Raw genomic sequence first — 18,709 nt, forward strand, 5'->3', positions numbered from 1 at the left:
ATAAAGGTCACACGTTTCTATTAGAAAAAGCAAAACAAAATAAAAACACGGAAAATTGTAGTTTCGGCGAAGCGCCGAGGTCGGACTCATTCTAAACACATCAAAAACTATTGGAAAAACCTAATTTCAACCTAACCTAACATTAGAGTACTTGTATTTAAGTGCACTTGTACAGTAATCCTATAAAAGTGGGCATTTACGTAAATGTTTGTGTCTAAAGTCACGTCCCATTGGCGTCGGCGGTACGCGACACCTCAAAAATATTGCCCAGATTCACGTTTTCCATCCCATACCCAATTTTGAATGTGTGTTTATTTTGTTTTTCTTTAAAGTACAGTACAGTATAATATATTAATAACTTTTAGCTTCGTTTTTAAAGCCTAATTTCATTGTTATTAATTATGATACTCTACAAATACTGTGCTACTTTTTCTACTTGTATGATTCAGTTGAGCTAATTAAACTTTTATTTGCATAGTGTTGAAGAAGACTACAGGACATAGTTTAAATTTTTACATATCAACAGTGCAGTACTTTATCTTAAGTAATATTTTCAGGCACTTTCTCTATCACTGCCTAAAGTGGACCTGAACCTTTGGACCTGATGTGAACTAGAATGAAGTTGGTTGGACCTCAAGTACTCTGTGGTATTGTATTTAATATTGTTGTGGTACTTTGAATGTTCTACAGGCATTCCCCAGTTTATAAGAGTATTATGCCTTAAAAACCTATATTAAATCGAATCAATATTCCTATAGACGCACATTATAAAAGGCAAGATATTTTTCTACAATGAAAAAAGTTCCCCCCAAATTATGTACAGTCCCCCAAAAACTATCGATAGATTTTCTTGCGGTAAAATTTGAAACTCTAGATGAAATACATTGATGTGATCCCCATTGCGTCAGCATAAGTTGTTATGCCCGCTCACTGTATCGGCAACGGCTATAGACGGCGGGTAGCGAGGGAGTCATCCTCGTGTGACATATAACTGTATTGTATATGCTTTACTATAACAAGAAATTCATTAAGCTATATTAATGTATGTATCGTGCTGGGTAGAAACAAGGCCTCAACCGAGGATTACAATAATATCAAAATAAACGTTAAATGAAAGAGTCTTGGAAGGTCGCAACCGAGACGGACCTCGAGGCGAACATTTCACCGTGTCGTAGTGACGGTTTCATTCGTACCGAGTTGCAGAATATAGTCGTCGACGACACGTATGATTTATGAGAGGTGACCAAGGAAATAGTAGTTGATATTAGAGTGAACAGCTACAGCAATATACAGTATATCGGTCTAATTGGGATCTGCCAAATATTATTGATTCGTAAATAGTGTCGGTTTAACGTCACAATAAGAATTTAAATCGGCGCGTCGCCGGTCGTTTCGTAGCGGCTGACCCATCGCGATACCGCGGGTTCGCTCGCCCCGTTGCGTCTTTCCGATAATTCCTCGGTTCGTTTGACGTAAGATCCCATTAATGACCGGCACGGCGTCGGCGTCCATTTACGACACGCAATCTCAATTCGCTTGACGTGCGATCGGAAGCCTCGGAGGATTCGCATCTCTCAAAAACATACGTATGCTCAGAGGTGTAGACGTAGAGTTAGCAACAGTTCTGAAACGGGTCGTGTAACATTGGTCGAATAGCCTCGAATCACGTCGACCCCGTGGCTAAAGATATTATTTTTGGGTGACCGTACACGTCGATTATAAGCCAATACAGGAGCTTCTCGACAGACGGACGAGTCGAGTTCCCGAGGCTCGTTCGCGAGTCCGACTTAACTCTTGTAGATAATGATATACAGTAGAGCTATACTGTATATACCCAGCACATTACGGTACAGTCGGTCCCCGACTTACGACGGGGTTAGGGACCGCCGACCGGGTCGCAAGTCGAAAATAATACCGTACATAGAAAATCTAAAACGGGTGTCAATTCTTCTTCTCGGCACCACGAGAACTCTCACTCTTCCGCTTGCCAACCATTTTAAAGGGAATTACAAACAAAAATTTTGTCGGCACACAGCGCAATCACTAACGTCGGGACTCGAAAGTGGTAATTTGACAAAATTTTGGTACGACCGAGGCGGTCGTAAGTCGAGGAGTAGCTGTATTTAACTAGTGATAACAGAAAAAGTTATTTCTTTAATGTTTTATTTTTGTGTTTTAATGTTTTGTCTGAGTCGGTTCTCGTCTTCAACGTTTAGGTCACGAGGGAGGCTTAAATATATCTAGAAAAAAAAATTTTTGCTCCTGCGTAAATATCACAATAGATTTGCACTGTCCTCTGTTTGGTCACAGCAGATTATGTGAAATTCGAGCGAGAGAGATTTAAATAATAAATCCCGCAAAATTGTGGGTTTCTCCCGGAAGCACGATAAGAATCCGTCAATATCGTCGCAGTTTCGTTGTACGTCGGTCACGTCCACGAAATGTAAACGCTATTGGACTGTACGAAACCGGGTATGCCGATTAAATTTTTGCTCGTCCATCGCAAGAAGTTAGGTAGTTTAGATTAGATTAGGTTAGGTAGGGTTTTTAATGTTTTTTTTAACCCTTCATGTTGAAAGTAACTTTTTTTGGAAGATTCATTGTTTTTGTTAGTGTAAGGAAATTAAGATCATATAAATTTATTAGAAAAAATCCAAATAAATATTGGTAAAATTATCGTTTTGGCCGTGCATCTATTTTCCAAAAGTCATAATCGTTCAAAATATCCATAAAAACCGTTGGAAAAAGATAATTTCAACTTTACGTAACCTATTTGAGTAATCGGTTTCTCCATGTGGTGTTAAACTAATAAGTAATGTTTATTTTTAATACAAAGTTGTTATTTGACCCGGATTCTGGGCCAAATGACCGTCGGCTATTTGACCGGGACCTGCGGGGATCGTGTGGGATTGTAGTCGGGATGGTTGGGGGCATTAAACAAGTCATTCCATCTTGGTATTATTTAATTGTATAATTTCTGTTGACAAAAGGATTTAGTTTTATTTTAGATCTTTGTCAAATAACCGGCGGTTATTGTGCCAAGTACCGGTCATATAATCCCTGCCTATAATATAATAGTTTTACAGTGTTGTGTATTATATAGGTATCTGTTACATTTCCAGGAAGCTTTAAGGACCAACAACACATCTCGGTACGACAAGTGGAGACTCGACCGTACAGACCCGTCCGGTCTCGCACACGACGCCGTTAACGGCAAACGGAGTAACGCCGCCGCCGACCCGCTGGAGGTAAGACCGACGTCGTCACTTCGCGTCGTGTCGTCGGGCGTACGAGCCGAGCATATTAGAGGACTTGTATTTAAGTGCACTTGTACAGTAATCCTATAAAAGTGGACATTTATGTAAATGTTTGTGTCTAAAGTCACTTCCCATTGGCGTCGGTGGTACGGGACCTCTCAAAATTGTGGCCCAGATTCACGTTTTTCATCCCAAACCAAATTTTGAATGTGTGTTTATTTCGTTATTCTTTAAAGTACAGTGCAGTATATTAATAACTTTTAGCTTCGTTTTCAAAACATAATGTCATTGTTTATTAATTATGATTCTTTACAAATGCTGTACTACTTTTTCTGCCTGTATGTTTCAATTCAGTTAATGAAACTTTTATCTGCATAGTTTTGAAGAAGACTACAGTACTTAGTACATAGTTTAAATGTTTGCATATCAACAGTGCAGTACTTTATCTTAAGTAATATTTTCAGGTACTTTCTCCATCACTGCCAAAAGTGGACCTGATGTGAACTAGAATGAAGTTGGCTGGACCTGCAGTGAAGTGGACCTGAAGCTAACTGGACCTCAAGTGGTCTGTGGTATTGTATTTAATATTGTTGTGGTACTTTGAATGTTAGGAAAGTTGTACAGGCATTCCCCAGTTTGTAAGAGTACTGTGTCTTATAAAAACCTATGGTAAATCGAATCAATATTCCTATAGACTCACATTATAAAAGCCAAGATACTTTTCTTCAATGAAAAAAGTTTCCCCCCAATTATGTAGTCTCCAAAAAGTATTGATAGATTTTCTAGCGGTAAAATTTGACGTAAGATCCCATTAATGACCGGCACGGCGTCGGCGTCCATTTACGACACGCAATCTCAATTCGCTTGACGTGCGATCGGAAGCCTCGGAGGATTCGCATCTCTCAAAAACATACGTATGCTCATTCGTGCTCAGAGGTGTAGACGTAGAGTTAGCAACAGTTCTGAAACGGGTCGTGTAACATTGGTCGAATAGCCTCGAAGCACGTCGACCCTGTGGCTAAAGATATTATTTTGGGGTGACCGTACTCGTCGATTATAAGCCAATACCGTATAGGAGCTCTTCGACCGACAGACGAGTCGAGCTCCCGAGGCTCGTTCGCGAGTCCGACTTAACTCTTGTAGATAATGATATACAGTAGAGCTATACCGTATATAGCCAGTACATTACGGTACAGTCGGTCTCCGACTTACGACGGGGATAGGGACCGGCGACCGGGTCGCAAGTCGAAAATGGGAAAATAATACTGTACATAGATGGGCGTCTCATTTTCTTCTCGGCACCACGAAACTCTCACTCTTACGCTTGCCGGCCATTTTAAAGGGAATTACAAATGAAAATGTTGTCGGTACACAGCGCAATCACTAATGTCTGCATTCAAAAATACATAATTTGACAACATTTTGGTACGACCGAGGCGGTCGTATGTCGATTGATTGATTGATACGTTTATTGAGATACAAAAAAACATTAATACATCTCAAAGGGATGAAGTGACATAAGTCATCCTCACCCCAGTCCAGGAATGTCCCTTTCAGGACTCACATAAATCCCTAATATTTCATATAATTAGTTATAATACATAGTTATATTCTAGATGCAAAATTTCTATATTTCTTTAATATTTCATCTATTTTCCTATTTCCAAACATCCGCTCTATTTGCATGGGGACATTATTTATATGGGCATTTCTATATACATTAAGCAATGGGCATTCCAGTATATAATGTAGCAGGGTATGGGATCTGGATGTTCTACAAACTCTACATTCTTTATCCTGTTCACTTCTCTCAGCTCCAAGTTCCCAATAATATTTATATCCTAATCTTAACCTCATATACACTGAATCTTTCCACCTACTCCTATCTTTCCCATATGTAAATTTTGTGTTCATGAGAACATGATGGTAATGTTTCATTGTTTCACTTTTCTCGTATATTTCATTCCTTTTGAAATTATCTTCTATTGATTGTATTTTCTGTAATTTGCTCTTTAATTGCTTCAAGGTTTTAGTACATATTATGTCGATCTCGGCCTTTTCCGTGGCTCTTTTTGCTATTATATCTACTGCTTCATTAAGACCAATCCCCACATGTGAAGGGACCCATACAAATTGAACATTATGGCCATTTTTCCTTATTATATTTACTAATTTTCTACGTGAACCAATAATGTGTCCAAAGACTGGACTCCCACTGTTCAAAGAATCCAAAGCTGCCCTACTATCAACAAAAAAATATGCATCTTTATACCTCTTTACAACATTTTCCAATCCTACTAACATTGCATATAACTCAGCTTGTGTTGATGAAATAAAACTTCTCAACCAAAGTCCAATTTTGATGTCATCATTTCCTTGTTCTGTGTACTGTCTTATAAGGATCCCGCACCCTGCCCTGCCACTTGACATAACTGAACCGTCACAAAAAACATGCAATGTGTTTATTTTAGGCAAATTACTAATCTTATTCCCATATAAAGCCCTTAACTGTCCTGGTTCATGTAATGATTTCTTCATTGTGAGAGGCACTATGTCTAACTCTACTTCTCGTTCTTCCCAGGGTGGATTCTTACAACTCTTCTGAACAGCTGTACACCAGTCTGCCAGATTACATTTTTTAATAATATTTACTAATCCATTCATGTATCCTCTCTTGCCTTGCCTGCAGAAGGTCCTTTTATCTTTTAAACCATCATTTATATCTTGTACAAATTTACCCCCACTGTTCCCTCTCATTAATCGAACTGCTGCAACTGTATTAATTTCATTGACCCTCTGTGAAATGCTCTGTAACCCTAGTTCCATTTTCATTATCTCAATCATTGCATTCTTTTGACACCCTAAAATAATTCTCATTGCTTCATTTTGCATGATCTCAAGCTTCCGTAGCCTTCCTTCACCAATACAAGAGAGGACAGGTGCTGCATAGTCTATAAGTGATCTGATGGTAGAAATACACATCATTCTCAGTATGGGTACCCCAGCACCTTTACCACAACATGCTAGAGCCTTCAAGGGCTGTAATCTTGCTCTACATTGAGTGAGGACATGATATATTTCTGCCTCTTTACTTTCACTAGTAAAGCCAATATACATTCCTAAATATTTATACTTTGACACTTTCTCAACAATTTTTCCATTTAGAAAAACGGATTCAGTTCCTCTTCCTTTACATTCACACTTGGTTTTTTCTTCATTGATAACTAAGCCCATCTTTTGAGAAAGAACACTAAAATCATTTAATGCAATCTGCAAATTTTTTACAGAGTTTCCTTGAAATAAGATGTCATCTGCATAAATGATGGTTACAACTCCTTTGGGATATTTGTGTGAGGCTATCTTGTTCATTAACACATTAAATAACATTGGACTCAATACTCCCCCTTGGGGAGTGCCTAGTTCAAGTGCTCTTTCCTCAGACAAACATCCCTGATACCATACACAGATTCTCCTTCCATGCAAGTAGTCACCTATCCAGTGTAACAACTTTCCTGATACCCCTAGAGCAGCCAGTTCATTCATAACTACTTCACTGTGAGCTTTATCAAATGCTCCTTGTAAATCCACAAAAACTCTACATCTGTCTGCATCATTTGATAAACATTTTATAACACAGTCTGAAGTACATTTCCCTTCCAAAAAAACAAATAAATTACAAGATAGATTTTCCCCCACAATATATACAAGCCTATTTAATAATACTCTCTCCATCATCTTGGAAAAACAAGATGTTAAAGACACTGGCCTGTATCCACCAGTTGCCTTAGGGAAAGGAATAACTATCGCTTTCTTCCATTCTGTTGGTAATCTACCCTCTGCATAGCTCATGTTGAATAAATCTAATAATGGACTATTTTCCATACCAACTAAGCAGTTCAAAATTTCATGTCACACCATCTTTGCCTGGTGCTGTAGATTTTCCTTTTTTAACAGCATTTAATAACTCATCTTGAGTAATATCTACACATGTTACATCACAAATATTTAGAGCTGATGAAATAAATCTTTTTCTTTCATTTTGCCACTCATCTAATGCTTCTATTGTCCTGTTAGGCAGGGAGGCAACACTAGCAGCTTTAGCCCATTTGTCAACCAGTTTATTAGCTTCTTCCTCTGGATGAGGATGGCTAATAAAATTACTCCTTTTTCCTCTAATTTTGTTAATATCCTGCCATATTTCTTTGAGATTTTTACTCTCCCCAATGTGCTGTGCAAAATCTTGCCAATATTTCTCCCTTGCCTCCTTCCTAGCCTGCCCACATATTTTGGCTATATCCATGAAGATTTCCCTATCTTCTTCTCTTCTACCATTCTTTACCCAATCTTTATGTGCTGCCCTTAACATTTGTGTCCATCCCTTCAACATTTTGTCATTGGTATAGCAGTGTTTCCTAGCCCCATGTCTCTTATCATTTATTTTTTTCTGTGTTGACTTAGTTAAATATCTTTCTATCTCCCCAACTAAGTCATTATAAAAGCTATCCATACAGACTGGTGTATAATTTCTGTACCATTTCTCTATATTTTGGGTAAACACTTCTGTGTCATCCTTGTTTAATTTCAATTTCTTCCTCCTATATCTCACCTGTCTCTTCCCTAATGGTAATTGAACATACACAACAAAATGGTCACTGACTAGCTCCCTTATTATCTCACATTCTCCCTGGACTCCCTGACTGCTTATCATGCAAGCATAGTCTAACCTTCCTCCTTTAATATGAGTCACTTCCTTATTTCCTAACAAGTAAGCATCTGGGTGATCTTGTAATAATTGCCAAAATTTTATACCATTACTATTAATTCTCCCCATTGTTTCGAGTCTTGGATGTCGAGCATTAAAATCTCTTACAGCCAAAGTTGAGTCCAAAAACATGCAATCTGGTAAGAAGTTGAGGTCAAAACAGCATCCAGAAATATACAAATTTGCTATGTTCAATTCTCCTTCCTTCAAATATAACTTTATACAGACACTTTCTATTCCTTGTACTCTACTCGGGTTTCCAACTAGTTCTGCTGGTATGGAATTCTTAATGTATGTTGAGACCCCTCTTATACCTTTACCCGAATAGAGATGAAATCCCTTATATCCAGACAGTTTAAGCAGGTCGCCTTTCCTGTCCCTGTAACGGGCCGAGTTTTCTCTTTTCAATAATTTACCATCCAGCTACTGTTTTCTGTTAGTATTCTATTTACTCATATACTTATTTGTTCTGTGTAGCATTCCTCCAATGAGTACCCTGTTTAATATACTTATTCTCCTTCCATTCTTTACATATATATTTATTCTTATATGTTCTTACTTATATTCTTATATGTTCTTTACCTCTATATACCTTATATTCTTATATGTTCTTATATAAGTAACTCTTATGCTTCTCCACTTATGTTTTCCAAGTCAAGGTTCTTTCTTTTCATTTCCTTTCATATAGATTGTATTCTCAGTTTCAATGTTCTTACCTTTCTGAAGTATACTTTGTTTTATGTCTTTCTTATACATGGGTTAGTCTGGGGAACCATGTTATTCTTTGTATAACCCTTTTTATACTTACAAGGGGTAGCTGCCACCACCCAGACTTTTCATTATATAACAGAACTCATGGAAGGGTTTTGGGTAGTGTGGTAGATGTATAGGCACGTGAGTAAGTATTATTTTCTGGGAACCAATGTTTAGAAGGAGTAGAGTGGTGATACTCAGATTACTAACTCAATATTTATTAATACAGTGAGTGGAGAAGATGCATCTTAGATTCACTCAGGCTAAACAGAACCGAAATTAACTTATTAAGTCATCAAACACTTCAAGAACTTATTACCTCATTAAACACCTCCAAATATTCATTACTTTATTGGATACTGTTGTAGTATTTCTGTGACAAGTAAGATTTAGAAATGCTTACACACTGTCAATAACCCTGGACCCGCAGGTCTTACTTTAACAAGGAACAAATTACCTTCTCAATTCGTGGTTAGAACCTCATACTCTCAGGTTATTCTTTCATGGGTACTACAGATGAATACATAACACATTGGACTAACTCCACAATTATAGTAACATACAATACCTCCTGTTAGTTTGCAAGGAACAACCTGGTACCTTGAACTCTCATTCAGTGGTTCAATACTTAACCTGGGATGACTATATTTCTGCTAGTCATCCCTAAGCATGGATATTAATACGGCTCCATACATATAACCAAGAACAGTGGGTAGACCATGATCATATGACGGAGTCAGTAGGCCAGAGTTGTTTACAGGCTCGCTCGCTAGCTCGGAGCGCCTGGCCCGGGAAAAGTTGACTGTGGCGGTGGGCCGTGGCGTCTGCCAAGGAATCTCGCCCTGGGATTCTAATCTCGCCACCTTAAAGACGTCTTTCGAGAGACATCGTGCCCATCGGCGGCTCCCGAACCTCAGGAGTGTTGCTAACCCCCACAACAGCGTCTGTAGACGTGGAAGAAGAGTCACGAATGCGTGAATATTTAACTTCACTATACAAAACATACGTCTGGCACCGGTTCAGACGATAGCTAGAGCTCTACTTTACTTGACTTAATTGGCACTGAAGGTACTATGTTGAAACATGAACACTGATATTCGCAAAAATGACTAAGTTAAACTGAGTTAATATGGCGGCGTGGAACACACGTGAACATACCTGTAGACGTGGAAGAAGAGTCACGAATGCGTGATTCTCCCTCGTGTAGAGGTATATACGTGCCCCCGCTGGGCAGCTTGGGCCTCCATATTCAAGCCAGAAAGGTCAATCTTACCAACAACACACCTTCTCTACCATGTTGGATCACCGTATATTTAATTATGAACTCCGGTGTTCCGGATCAGGGTAATTTCCTATGTCTATTCATATAATCTAATCAGAGGTTGAGCTTGCCAGGAAAAGGTGGAATATACACGTTGATAACATCAATTCTGCAAGCTCAGGCCTGAGGCGAACAAGGAGCTATTCACAGGGAGACGTTAGATCTTGGAGATTATACCAGTTGACAGAATAGTTCAGGAAATTAATGACTTTCTTAAATAGATAACTGACACTAATTAAACTATAAACATCAGATTCTCTGATGTCGGGGCGACAAAATGATCTAACTTCAGGCGCGATCAGAAACTCATGGATATTCTTAGGAACGAAACCGATGGGTATCGTTTGTCCTGGCAGACTCAACACTCACTTACTTGACACGTCTTACCAACAATAAGGGCAGTTGAAGCGTTCAACACCACTCACAATGGATCTTGAATGTTCCAACTGTAAACAGACATATCTGAGTTGACTCAAAACAAAGGTGTTCTCTCTCACATTCAAATACATTATATAGAGAGGTTGGTTTCAGTAAGTCAGAGAAAATGGGATAACGGAGGACTGAGGCGTCTTGAAGTGACGAGAAAACGGACTCCTCAGATGGAGGACTCAAACTAAAAGCAGATGTACATGTTTTGTGGGCTATTGAGCGTAATATGAATCATTTGATTTTGGCGTTAACTGACGTGTACGACCGTGGTCGTTACATCCCCAGTCTCTTGAAGGGTGCATCCTAGAGTGCTAAGGGAGCTGTGCAACGAGCTTGCAGAGCCCCTGAAGATTCTGTTTTGTAAATGCCTGGATGAACAAATGGTCCCCAGTGAATGGAAAGTGGCTTATGTGAGTCCTATCTTCAAGAAGGGCGATAGGCACTCCACGAACAACTATAGACCGGTGAGCCTGACCAGCATAATATGTAAAGTACTTGAGAGTATTATCAGAGATGCAGCGATGGAACATCTACTACGAAACAACCTTGTAAAAGATTGCCAACACGGTTTTATGCCGGGGCGCTCTTGCTTGACACAATTGCTCAAGGTATTGGATATTTGGACCCATATTCTAGAACGGGGTGGTAATATCGACAATATTTACCTAGATTTTGCCAAGGCTTTCGACAGTGTACCCCACGAAAGGCTGAAAATCAAACTGGAAGGGTACGGAATTCGGGGAAATGTCCTAGCGTGGATAGAAGACTTTCTACATGACCGCAAGCAATGTGTGGTGATTAATGGCACGAAATCGTCATCTGTACCTGTAACAAGTGGGGTACCGCAGGGTAGTGTATTGGGCCCGCTGTTGTTTGTTTGTTTCATAAATGATATGCCTGACGTTGTACACTCCTCCATACAAATGTTTGCCGATGACGCCAAGTTATTTCGGGAAATTAAGAACCAAGCGGACTGTGAAGAGCTGCAGAAGGACCTCTGTGGGCTCCAGGAATGGTCGAAGGAATGGCTGCTGAGATTCAATGTCACGAAGTGTAAGAGGATGCACCTGGGGCGTACCAACGGTAAGGAGGCGTACCATATGTCCCAACGGGATGAAGAAAATGTACTAGTTGAGACTGTGTGAGAAGGACCTAGGTGTGTATGTTGACAATGAGCTGAAGTTCTCGGGCCATTGTGAGAAGGTAAATCAGGCAAATAAATTATTGGGTCTTATAAGAAGGTCGTTCAGATATCTAGACGGTCCGTCCCTCGTGACGATCTTCAGGAGTGAAGTGCTTCCCCATCTGGAGTACTGTCACCCCATCTGGTCCCCGAGATATGCTAGGGACTGTCAGTTGGTTGAAAATGTTCAAAGGAGGGCCACCAAGCTGGTGCCTGCACTTCGGCATCTCAGCTACCCTGCGAGATTGGAGCGCCTGAACTTGCCTAGCTTATACTACAGACGGGCAAGGGGGGACCTAGTTGAGGTTTATAAGCATCTCAGGGGGCACTACTCAGTTGAGTGTCCTTACTTGGAGCTGGCGGACGCTCGCCCCACAAGGGGTCACAGCTCAAGATTGAAGAAGCCGCAAGTCCGGAAAACCGTGAGGGCAAACTTTTTCGGAGTGAGGGTTGTAAACTCTTGGAACAATCTACCAGAAAGTGTTGTGACGGCACCGAGTGTGAGCTCTTTCAAGAGAAGACTTGACCAACACTGGAGCGGGTTCAGGTACATTCAGGAGCCGGTGCATGCCCAGTATTTGCCAACAGTGCGTGACAGAGACGTGACCGATCGCCCGGGCGGCTAGCGAGCCGACCTTTTGGTGAAGAATATAAAGGAAAAGAGTCGTGACCGATCGCCTGCGGCTAACAAGCCGATCAGTGGCGAAGAGGATAAAAGTAAAAAAAAAAAGGACATTATCTTAAGGCTAGCTAGATCCAGGATTAATATTTACACATTTTATATCCTTTCCAATCAGATTCTTTAAGAAGGCCCAATCCTCCTGCACAGATTCCCATTTCCTCAAAAGTTTTTCTTTATCAGCATCTTTACACTTTACCAACACCTTTTTAAAACTTTCAGTTGTTGCTCCCTGCACTACACAATCCTTTATTTTCCTCTCCTTCCCTTTAATACTTATTTTAAGCACTGAATTTTTCAAAGGCTTGAGCTCTTCACTTTCCTCTTTCCCTTCTAATTCTACATTATTCACAGCTTTGTTTTCCCTTTCTTTATTTATCACTGTATCAAGTCTTTTCTCTATCACTTCTATTTTCTGACCTAACTTTTGCAAAAGCTGAAACATCTTAAGCACCTCTTCTCCCAGAATTTCTTGCACAGTTTTATCACTAACCTGGAGGGCTGCACCACTACTCTCACTTGCTACTTGTTTATTACTCTGTTTGTTTCTGGCATCAACAACGCTTCCGGCCGCAAGCGCAGTCCTTATCCTTCTTGAATCTTCATGCCAGGCATTCTCAGGAATCACTGTCTGTGTGTTCTCCTGCTGTCTTGTCACTGTCAGACCACAGCGTACTTCCTCAGTGTTCTCTGAATAATTCCTTTGTTGGTCACTTCTCATACGTGGCCTCATCTCGCATGCAATTGAACTAGCATTGTGAGTTTTACCACAATTACAACAACAAGGCTTCACTTTCTCTCCTGCTTTGATCTTGTCCTTACAGTTGCTAGATTCGTGCCTCTTCCCACAGAATCTACAACGTGGGTCCAGTTGACAGCTCCAGGCCTTATGTCCCCATCTGCAACACTTGAGACACATTATTGGTCCCTCCACATATAGTGCCACCTTCCTATACCCTGCTCCTGTGATGAACACTTTCTCTGGAACCTTTCCTCTCATTAGAGCAATAACCTGGCTTCTCTCTTCTCCCCTTATTAAATGCCTCTTGACCCAAACAAATCTTTCGTCATCCAATAAGTATTCTGGATCTAGTATTACAGGGTACCTGAAGATTATTACCTTTGTAAGTAGTATGTCGCTCTCCTCTGTCAAAACCATCAGTAATCCCTTGTACCCAACAGTTGTCAACAATTCCACAGCCTCCATGGTCCCCACTGTAAGATAAGGCTTGTGTGTGCCTTCTTTCAAAAGAGGCTCAAAGCTGCGATGCTCCCGTCCTAGTTGTACTGCCCATTTTAATTTTTCAAGGAAGGTCATCGGGCGTGACTGTGGAAAAATTAATCTCTTCCTGACACGACCAACTTCACCTTGTGTGTGTTCTTGTCTGCTTCCTTCAAATTCCATACTTTGCTCTGTTCTTGATCCATTCTCCACTATCTCCTTTCTGTTATTTCCATTATTATTACCACCCACACACGTTTTTTGTCCTAGATGTTTTTGTCTCTTCTCCTCTCACTTCTCCGCTTTCACTGTCCTCATGCCAGCTTGTCTCCCTCATCCTTTTAGAATTTTCTTTGTTATTCACTACCTCTTGTTGTAGCTGTATTTTCTCACTTTCGAACTTCCCTTGTGCTTCATCACTCGTATTAGACTCATCACTACTCAACTCAAGGTCTTCAAGAACTTCGTCCAATACTATCTTTTCTTTACTCTTCCATGTAGAGTTCTTAAGCGAAAATTCACTTTCCATGGGGCAATGTTGACATCCCACAACACCCAGCCAGGAGTGATGGGACCCCGAGCAGTTATTTTCGTAAGATAAACAGTAAGTTCCCAACACCAAAGTTGCTTGACGATACTTATCTTATCCTCAGGTCCTTATACGCAAGTAGGTAAGTCTATATATCCTTCAGATAATGTAATAGGCTCGAAAACATCCCAAATTTGGGAGCTAGCGCTCACAGCTGTGTTTACCAGACCAAAAAAATGGCCGCTCCGTCGTATGTCGAGTAGGTCGTAAGTCGAGGAGTAGCTGTATTTAACTAATGATAACAGAAAAAGTTATTTCTTTAATGTTTTGTTTTTGTGTTTTAATGTTTTGTCTGTGAGTCGGTTCTCGTCTTCAACGTTTAGGTCACGAAGGAGGCTTAAATATATCTAGAAAAAAGTTTTTGCTCCTGTGTAAATATCATAATAAATTTGCACTGTCCTCTGATTGGTCACAGCAGAGAGATTTAAATAATAAATCCCGCAAAATTGTGCCTCTCTCCCGGCAGCACGATAAGAATCCGTCGAGATCGTCTCAGTTTCGTTCTACGTCGGTCGCGTCCACGAAATGTAAACACTATTGGACGCGTACAAAACCGGGTATGCCGATTCGGTTTTTGTTGGTCCATCGCAAGAAGTTAGGTAGTTTAGATTAGGTTAGGTAGGGTTTTCAATGTTGTTTTTTTAACCCTTCATGTTGAAAGTCTAACTCACTTTGGAAGATTCATTGTTTTTGTTAGTGTAAGGAAATTAAGATCATATTTATTTATTAGAAAAAATCCAAATAAAAACTGGTAAAATTATCGTTTTGGCCGTGCAGCTATTTTCCGAAGGTCATAAAAGTTGAAAATACATCAAAAACCATTGGAACAAGATTATTTCAACCTAACCTAACCTATTTGAGTAATCAGTTTCTCCACGTGGTACTAAACAAACAAGTGCCTTTATTATAAGTGTACGAAGATGTTATTTGACCACGATTCTGGGCCAAATAACCGTCGGCCATTTGACCGGGACCTGCGGGGATCGTATAGGATTGTAGTCGGGATGGTTGGGGGCATTAAACAAGTCATTACATTATGGTATTATTTAATTGTATAATTTCTGTTGACAAAAGGATTTAGTTTTATTTTAGATCTCTGTCAAATAAGCGGCGGTTATTGTGCCGAGTACCGGTCAAATAATCCCTGCCTATAATATAATAGTTTTACAGTGTTGTGTATTATATAGCTATTGGTCACATTTCCAGGAAGCTTCAAGGACCAACAACACACCTCGGTACGACAAGTCGAGACTCGACCGTACAGACCCGTCCGGTCTCGCACACGACGCCGTTAACGGCAAACGGAGAAACGCCGCTGGGAGGTAATACCGACGTCGTCACTTCGCGTCGTGTCATTGGGCGTACGAGCCGAGTGTATTAGAGTACAGGTTGTACCTCTCTAGTCCGGCATTCTGTGATCCGGAACGATTTTAGTTTGTCCTATAGGTAGATAGGCAGCTTCTTTTTTTTTTTTTAATCTTGATTATTATTATTATTATTATTATTACAGGAGTATTAAATTTTTGCCCCTCAGGCCCCAATGTGGGTCAGTGACCTATGCCCGGGTGGGCTAATCCCCGTAAAAAAACAACAACAACGACAAAGCCGGGGGAAATTAAGGTTTGTTTACATCCGGCAGCTCTCTCTCTGTGCTTCTCTATACAACATTTAACCATTCAATATATATTCTAGCAGTAAATAAGTGTTGCTTTCATATTCTTAAGTAGAGTAACGACGACATGTTTTCACTTGTGCGCACTTACATACGCGCAGTTTCACTTTTTTTTTACCATTGATGGTTAGCTACTTATATTGTTCCATTTATTTACATTAAATAACATTACTTCAAACAAGCATATTAATTTTTTTACATTAATTTTACTACAGCTACAATCAGGGTCTTATTTTCTTCAGTTTTATATGTAGAACCAATCTGTCACCGGTTTTGTAAGCTTTAACAAAAACAATGCCGGCAGCCGTGTCGTCTCGTCGCGCGTTTTAATATTACACGTATTAGTAATAAATTGTATTGTTAATTTTGCACACACAAACATTAATTCAATAAAAACAAATTCAGAAACATTAATTAAAATATATATGAACAGTAAATAAGTGTTGCTTTCACATTCTTACGTAAAGTAATGACGATACGTTTTCACGCGTGCGCACTCGCATACGCGATCTCCGTTTTTCTTTACCATTATCGTTAGCTACTTCTATTGTTCCATTTATTAACATTACTTAAAAGAACCATATTAATTTTTCTACAGCTACAACCAGGGTCTTATTTTCTTCAGTTTTATACGTAGAACCAGTCAGTCACCGGTTTTGTAATCGACGAAAACGGTGCCGTCTCATTTCCTCGCGTTTTAATATTGAGCGTATTATTAATGAATTGTATTGCTCATTTTGCACACACTAACATTAATTCAATCCAAAAGACTTTCAGTAATAAATAATAATGAATCTTTCGTACATAAGAGAAATAACGCCGTTTTCACGATCTTGCACGTCGTCCTAACGTCGGCGGGCCGTTCAAACCCGTCGAAATTTGAGTTTCCGCCGTCAAAAGTTTTAAATGTGTCGGTTTTTTTTGTGCGTTCAAATAGAAAACGTCGAATTAAAAACTCGCGAAATTTGAGAAGGTACTGTACGACATTTAACCCTTCAATATGTCTTCAAAGAGACCACGAAGCAGAGAAAGTGGTGCTAGTGCTTCCAAGTGTAAACAGAAGTCACTATCTGTCCAGGAAGAGGGCGAATTTCCACGGTCGGGAAATTTCCGGCGTCCGGCACCGGTCGGGTCCCTTGATTGCCGGACCGGAGAGGTACAACCTGTACTTGTATTTCAGTACACTTGTACAGTAATCCTATAAAAGTGGGCATTTATGTAAATGTTTGTGCGTAAAGTCGCGTCCCATTGGCGTCGGCAGTACGCGACACTTCCAAAATATGGCCTAGATTCACATTTTTCATCCCATACCCAATTTTGAATGTGTGTTTATTTCGTGTTTCTTTAAAGTACAGTACAGTATATTAATAACTTTAAGTTTCGTTTTCAAAACATAATGTCATTGTTTATTAATTATGATACTCTATATATGCTGTGGTACTCTAAATACTTTTTTCTACTTATATGAATCAGTTGAGTTGAGTAAACTTTTATTTGCATAGTTTTGAAGAAGACTACAGGACATAGTTTAAATTTTTACATATCAACAGTGCAGTACTTTATCTTAAGTAATATTTTCAGGCACTTTCTCCAACACTGCCTACAGTGGACCTGATGTGAACTAGAATGAAGTTGGCTGGACATGAAATTTACTGGACCTCAAGTAGTCTGTGGTATTGTATTTAATATTGTTGTGGTACTTTGAATGTTAGGAAAGTTCTACAGGCATTCCCCAGTTTGTAAGAGTACTGTGTCTTATAAAAACCTATGGTAAATCGAATCAATATTCCTATAGACTCACATTATAAAAGCCAAGATACTTTTCTTCAATGAAAAAAGCTCCCCCCCCCCAATTATGTAGTCTCCAAAAAGTATTGATAGATTTTCTAGCGGTAAAATTTGAAACGCTGGGTGAAAGACTTTGATGTGATCTACAGTGCATCAGCATAAATTGGTACAGGTACATCCGGTCACTATATGAGCAACAGCCATAGACGGCGGGTAGCGAGAGAGGGAGTCATCCTCGCGTGACATACAACCGTACAGTATATGCTTTACTATAACAAGAAATCCATTAAGCTATATTAATGTATGTATCGTGCTGGGTAGAAGCAAGGCATATGTAAAGAAGCCCCTGACTGAGGATTACAATAACATGGAAATATACTTTAAATGGAAGAGTTTCGGATCACAACCGAGACGGACCTCGAGGCGAACATTTCACCGTGTCGTAGTGACGGTTTCATTCGTACCGAGTTGCAGAATATAGTCGTCGACGACACGTATGATTTATGAGAGGTGACCAAGGAAATAGTAGTTGATATTAGAGTGAACAGCTACAGCAATATACAGTATATCGCTCTAATTGGGATCTGCCAAATATTATTGATTCGTAAATAGTGTCGGTTTAACGTCACAATAAGAATTTAAATTGGGGCGTCGCCGGTCGTTTCGTGGCGGCTGACCCATCGCGATACAGCGGGTTCGCTCGCCCCGTTGCGTCTTTCCGATAATTCCTCGGTTCGTTTGACGTAAGATCCCATTAATGACCGGCACGGCGTCGGCGTCCATTTACGACACGCAATCTCAATTCGCTTGACGTGCGATCGGAAGCCTCGGAGGATTCGCATCTCTCAAAAACATACGTATGCTCAGAGGTGTAGACGTAGAGTTAGCAACAGTTCTGAAACGGGTCGTGTAACATTGGTCGAATCATGTCGACCCCGTGGCTAAAGATATTATTTTTGGGTGACCGTACACGTCGATTATAAGCCAATACAGGAGCTTCTCGACAGACGGACGAGTCGAGTTCCCGAGGCTCGTTCGCGAGTCCGACTTAACT

General features: G+C 40.0%; 1 long non-coding RNA gene across 5 annotated transcripts; it reads left to right on the top strand.

Moving 5' to 3' along the window:
- Positions 1 to 532: 532 nt before the first annotated feature.
- On the top strand, positions 533 to 17,647 carry LOC121879846. 5 transcript variants are annotated; one of them, XR_006091443.1, is made up of 5 exons: positions 533 to 647; positions 3,123 to 3,248; positions 3,722 to 3,829; positions 15,402 to 15,517; positions 17,449 to 17,647. It is a non-coding gene; the product is annotated as an uncharacterized LOC121879846 (long non-coding RNA). The 5 variants fall into 5 exon arrangements; XR_006091441.1 differs by having other exon boundaries at positions 3,722 to 3,822; XR_006091442.1 differs by having other exon boundaries at positions 597 to 621; positions 3,722 to 3,822.
- Positions 17,648 to 18,709: the final 1,062 nt, after the last annotated feature.

The sequence above is a fragment of the Homarus americanus genome, unplaced genomic scaffold (genome assembly GCF_018991925.1).
Source record: "Homarus americanus isolate GMGI-L3 unplaced genomic scaffold, GMGI_Hamer_2.0 scaffold29683, whole genome shotgun sequence".
NCBI lineage: Eukaryota > Metazoa > Arthropoda > Malacostraca > Decapoda > Nephropidae > Homarus > Homarus americanus.